Below are 6,000 nucleotides of genomic sequence, written 5' to 3'. Positions count from 1 at the left end.
GACAAACCAATAGTGTGGACTCCGGAACTAGTGCGCAGACTAGAAGCCTAAAAAGAGAAGACAACGCGAGTTGTGGACCACTGGCTCGACCGAATAATAAGAGGATTTATCACTGAGTTTGTGGTAGACACGACCCTCAACTACAGTGAGGCAGAGCGACGTTTTCTCAAGGGACCGCGAGGTAAGTATATTAAATCTTTGAACACTTGGATTAAGATGTTATTGTGTGAAAAGTGGGTTATGCGATTAAATTAATGTTTGGGACTATGCGAAGTGGAAAGATCTACAGAAGCGGAAGTAGTGAGGAGTTGGAAAACAGTCCCTTAATTTCACCCTCATGGGAAAGCAAGGAGGAGCTCGTGAAAGTCTCTCCGAGAAGTGCGGTCAGTTTGATAAGATAGAGAATTCCACGTTTACCACCCCCACCCACACCGCCACCCATTTCACCCTCCTTACCTCCATCTCCACCCACTCCACCTCTGCCACCACCACAGTTTAGTATGGCGAGTGCGATCAAACTACCGGTGTTCAGAGGAGTAGGAAATGAAGATTTGGACCAATTCTTGTTCATGGTAAGAGCAGTATGGGAAGCACAGGGCGTCATGGATGATAATATTAAAACGACTATGTTGGTGAGTGCGTTGTAGGATCGTGCATTAACATGGTATATCAAGCATTCCAATGACCACCCAAACGCAGGAATTGTAGAGATCCAGATCGCGCTGAACAGGGAATTTAGTAGGCCAAAATCAGAGACACAATCAATCATTAGGTTTAAGGAGATCGCGATGCTCCCAGGCGAGACCCCCTGGGATTTGGACCAAAGGCTGAAGAGTATGATCCGTGAAGCCAATATGACGTTAACAGATGCACAACATCACGCATGGTTTGTGGCCTCACTTACGCCACACTTAAGAACAATGTTGTCATAGAAAAAATTTCCACCTAGGTCGAAGCATTGGAGATGGTAATGAGATTGCATGAGACCCCTATATAAGACTCTGGGTTGGGAGTCTAACAAATCCATGCGCAACTGCAAAATCTATGTCTAGAGATGCAAATTTTGAAACAAGACAGGACAAATTGGCCAGAAGTGTGCGAGGAAGTATGGTGCATAAAATGCAAAGGCCAAGAGCACGACAAGGACCACTGTCCAATGTTTGCGAACTACTTGGCAAGGGGTGGCCTAATGCCATTAAGACCGGAGGCACAGGTGGGGCTGAGTGCGACATCTGCATTATGGTGCATGATCTACCAGATAGGAGGAAAACATACCACAATAATTGTCATATGTTGCAGAAGTATACGCAGAAATCCCAACAATTGTTTTGTAATTTCTACAGGTCGGTAGGCCACGACGAACGCACTTGCCAAAGCTATGAACTAATGATGGATTGGATTCTTGCCTACAAGGTGTAGACCGAAACACGAGCCCTCGAACTAAATGCAGGGATGGGGCGCACTGGGTTTCTAGGCCGTGGTTGGGGTCGATGTGGAATGGGACTAGGAAGGGGTCGCAAATAGATAATGTGTTACAATTGCAGAGGGCCAGGGCATTATGCCTGCGATTGTACGAACCTGAATAGGATATGATGTTGGTACTGTAATCAGTTTGATCATGAGGCGAAAGATTGCCCTTCAATGATAGCGAAGATGTGCGAAAAGGGGGTACTCCAGCCCCCTCTGACCCAGAAGTTACAAATGATGAGATCTAAACCGCACGAAGAAGACCCAAATGTAAACATGATGCTCAGGAGTGGTATGGAAACAGGAGATGATAAAGGGAAGCAACCAAAAGAAAACGTGTGGGTTTGCAAGGCTCCTACAAAGGAACCCGAGTTTGACTTAGAACATGAGAAGGAGACATTCATGGAAGCTAATAGAAGCTTCACGGAGGCCTCCACTTCAGGTAGTAAGGATCAACTAGAACCACGGATGGATCCTTCAATGCTCACTACCTTACTGCTGTGCAAAAAAAAGGTATTTGTTATAGACAATTTTGTGCCTTACAGCAACAAGCATGAATTGTCAATAATCCAAGGGATCCAAAGTTCCCTAAACATGATGTTCCTACCCCTAGAGGAACAAGGTCAGCAAACCAACAGCTCTCTGATCAGTTCTCCACCTGAAAACACTCAAAAACAAGCAATCCTGAAATCAAAGCAGGTGCTCCACTAGGCTTCTGCGCTGAAACACAACTGCTCCATGGTGTACCTGCGTTGCAAAGCAGGTAGAACAAAGCCCACCTGCATTGGGCGAGTTTGGACATGTGGCACAGTGAGTCATTGCTTTGGAATCTTCCAAAAATGACACTTGGATCAGGTATTTCGCCTTGTGATGAGTCAGAGGCTTTGTTTCTCCAAGTGGAAGCAAGGTTCACCAAGTGGACTCAAGAACTGAAGATCAACTAAAGATTAACTGAAGAGAGAGAGGACACAAGGCAGCTACACATCAGTTGCAAGCTGACTCATCCTTTCTCAATTTATCTATATATTGAGCTCTCTCCTATGAGCTCAGGAGGCTGGAATTTTGTGCAAAGTAATGATATGCTGTTGGTTTCATTCTTGAGTTATTGGGTGATTGTTTGAGAGAGGTGAAGAAGAGCAATTCTTTCTGCTGGGAGGTGTTGCTGGGTTGGAGCCTGCAATGGTTGTAATCCTCTCAGAACCTTTATTTCTTCATTAATAAAAGCTATTGAGGTTCTTCTATGTGCTCTTGTTTCAGTTATATATTGTGATGATTGCATGTTTGGTTTACACTAATCCATGAACCAGTTATGATTGCATGCCTCTTGTAGTTTCCTTCTTTGTTGTTTTGCAGGATCTCATCGCAGCTGGGCGAGCAGAAGGACAAATAGCTAGGAGCAAGCGGCCAAAGAGGAGAGTTTGGATTCGACATTAAGCGCAAGGCAACGGTTAGTGCTTCCTCCATTCTCTTTTGCTTTCATAAAGAAGAAAACCTTCAGTAGTTTGTTTTACAGTTGTTGCTAAGGAACTGTCACCCTTAGAGTGGGTTAGGGTCATCCGAGTCGGATACTTTTCCCTACAACAAACTGGCGACTCCATTGGGGATCGTATCCGTTTGATTGTGTTTGTAGTATTTTGCTATTCATTTCCTGAACGAAAGAGTACTAAATCGAAAAGCTTTTGACTATATCAAAAGCGAAGTAGAGGGCAGCTACTCTGGCTCATTTTTTGAGCAGATTCATGATTTGAAGAGCTGATCTACAAAGATCCTTGTAAGCTCTTAGTGATAGCTTTGCACCTTCTAAATCATCCCTTTGAATGTGCTTGACTGATTGCTTCTGATTTGAGCAAAAACCGTGCATTTTTGAGAAAATTATGACCCGGAAACTGTGAAAACGCAACTCTCGTTTTCCAAAGCAGGTAGTACACAGGCTACCTGCTTTGCAACGCAGGTCCCGAACTAGCTACCTGCGCTGAGAGCCAGTTTGGCTGTGCAGAGCCTGCGTTGGCCCAAATTTGCCTAGTGCATTTGGGGTTTCCTCCTTTCTCTTGCCTGTTTTCACTTAGTTTTGATGCTAGGTGTCAGTCTTGTGCCTGTTTTGAAACCAATATTACTTGCCATCATTCCGCCTCTGTTATAAAACGAAATTGTACTTGTTCTTTGTATTTCTTACTCATTTACAATTTCCCATAATGAAAAGTAAAATAGTCATGCTTTTGGCTTCTTAGAACTGAACCTGTGTTAGGCATTTTGCTGGTCTAAAGAATTAGCTTATTTGCTGTCCATAGCTGATTAGTCATTTTACTTTCGTTAGTATGGTTTGATTTCATGTATTTCCAGTGATTAAGCAAGTAAATCTTAAGGTGTCTTTTGATTTTGGACAAACTTGTTTACTGTCGCTTTAAATTGAAATCAAAGTTATATAACCACTTTCTTTTTGTATCCATCCACATTAAGAAAGGGAAAAAGAAAATACATGCATTGTGCATTTTGCATTTGACTGTGTGCTTGATGATTTAGGAAAATTTGCATTTTAGTGTGTGCTCTATGATCTGTGTGAAAAGATTTTCCTTTCTTTTCCCTCAGTAGTTAAGGTTTTCAAAGTTGAAAGATTGAAAAGTTTGCTTCTCATCTTAGACTGCATTCAGGAATTTGTTGCATACATCTCGTGGTGATCCTTAAAGGCAAACTGATAAGCAAGATCAACATTAAAATAAATCCAATTTACATAACAACGCTTTGTAACATAACGCAAACACATAGAGGTCTAGGTAGAGACGTGTTCCGGCGTCGTTAAACATAGTGACTGTCGATCTCTACGAAGGTGGGTGATTCCTCCTGAGAGTCGGTGGCACTAATACGGACTTGTGCTCCCACGTACCGTCGAGTATATATTGGGAGACCCCTATAGGCAATTATCCTTTATCCATAGGAAGCCGTGTCGACCGCCCTACTGATCGCGATGCAGTGAACACAACATTCACGAAGATCGACCACCCGTACCTTAAAACGTATTCTGTGGTTTCGCGAAAGGTTTGGCACACCCTCTGCCTAGATCTCCAGAGCAGTTTCTTTTGGCCTTTTTCAAACTCTATAACTGAAAAAGTCCATCCGAGCATTTGTCACTTCGGGCTCGTTAAAACATCGAAGGCGACTAGAGTCATCTTTAGCTTTTTCTCGACTCTTAAAACATGAAAAAGCAAGTTTGTGTCTAAAAGCGTCGTTAATAAAATTTATTTTAAGAGGAACATAATCACCTGTTATTCCCACGTTGATCTTTCAGTTGAAAAGTATGGAGCCCACCAACCAAGGAGGCAACCTTGGCGGAAGTCCAAATCCCTTCTCCTCTTGGGGAGATGTTGGTGCGCCTCATATGGCAACATTGTCACTTCTAGGATTGACAATCAGCCTACCTGTATGGCTCTTTTCAACTAATGTAGTCCAGATCGCCACTAATCCTGAGCAGTCGAATCAACAGTCAGACCAGTCTAGGACTACCCACCAGCCTTCCACTTCTTATAATTCTGCCTCTGATCCTTCATCTTCACAAGGTAGAGCCGGCAAAAGTCAGCCTCCCATGGAGAAGAAGGAAAGGAAGAAGAAAGAAAAGAATCAGAAGGGGCCTATGGCGAAGGCGACTGGGGGCAAGCAAAAGACAGCTGACAAAAACCCACACACTGCACCGACCGGGCCTAAATCGCCATGTGTCATTTGCGAAGGGGCCCACTTCCATCGTGATTGTCCTTGTATTCCCCGGATACTAAGGGATTGGTCCCCAAGGTTGCACAATCCGGTAGCATCAACCTCTGGTAGTCATGTTGATTGCAGTCCGTCAACTAGCGAGAAGGACGAAGAGGGAGACCAAGATCACCCTGTACATTGTGTGAAGGTGAGCATGCCATCCACAAATGTCCATTCTTAGATGAGGCAATAAGAGTTTTGGAAGATCGTCCGGTTTCGCCGTTACGACTTCCTCCTGGATACCAAAAACTCGCGCCTAATCCCTCGATAGTTGAAAATCCAGCTGACCCGCCCAAGTGGTCAGCTGAAGTGTCGGTCATTGAGAATGAACCTACTGAATCCAGACCAGATGAAAGTCTAAAGGTCGAAATGGCAGTTGAGCCGGTTCTTCCTTCAGAGGTTTCATCATCCAATGACTCCGTCATTGAAGACCCATCTTCAAATGACACCCTCGCTGAAGAGGATAAGGATGACACTGTCCATATTCTTTTCATCAACACAGACTCTGATGAGCATCAGGGCAATGCGCCCATTCCTTTATCGCAGGAAGGAACATCGTCAGGGTCGTATCCGGCCGTATATTCGGTCCCACCACCAAGCAACCTAGTTGTATCCTTTGATTGGAATCAACTAGGCAGACCCCGGTTACCAGCCAGTATCCCATTCAGAATCATAGTCCAAATCTACAAAATGGTGATGGCTGGAACTATCATTGATGAAGGGGCATCTGTGAGTATCCTTTCCTCTGTTGCTTGGAAAGCACTGGGTTGCCCGGCGCTTTTACCTGAGATG

The sequence above is a fragment of the Pinus tabuliformis genome, chromosome 1_2 (assembly GCF_031772625.1).
Source record: "Pinus tabuliformis cultivar Carrire ecotype Pingquan chromosome 1_2, CPIR1, whole genome shotgun sequence".
Classification (NCBI taxonomy): domain Eukaryota; kingdom Viridiplantae; phylum Streptophyta; class Pinopsida; order Pinales; family Pinaceae; genus Pinus; species Pinus tabuliformis.
Note: the sequence above shows the minus strand (reverse complement) of the source record.